Below are 208 nucleotides of genomic sequence, written 5' to 3' on the forward strand. Positions count from 1 at the left end.
TAGTTCTTTTATTTCAAGTAATAGATTAGAGAAACCCTTCGAATCATTCGGCTAGACAATACGCAAAGAGGAAGTAAGAGTAGATTCTTGGGCCCAGGGAATACGACCCTCTCGTGCTCGCACGAGGGGTATTACTTGACGACTCCGTGCACTTGCGGATCGCTCATCAGTTTCTCTCTTACCCATTACTTGGAAGCATTATGGGCAC

This window comes from Dioscorea cayenensis, chromosome 10 (assembly GCF_009730915.1).
Source record: "Dioscorea cayenensis subsp. rotundata cultivar TDr96_F1 chromosome 10, TDr96_F1_v2_PseudoChromosome.rev07_lg8_w22 25.fasta, whole genome shotgun sequence".
NCBI classification, from domain to species: domain Eukaryota; kingdom Viridiplantae; phylum Streptophyta; class Magnoliopsida; order Dioscoreales; family Dioscoreaceae; genus Dioscorea; species Dioscorea cayenensis.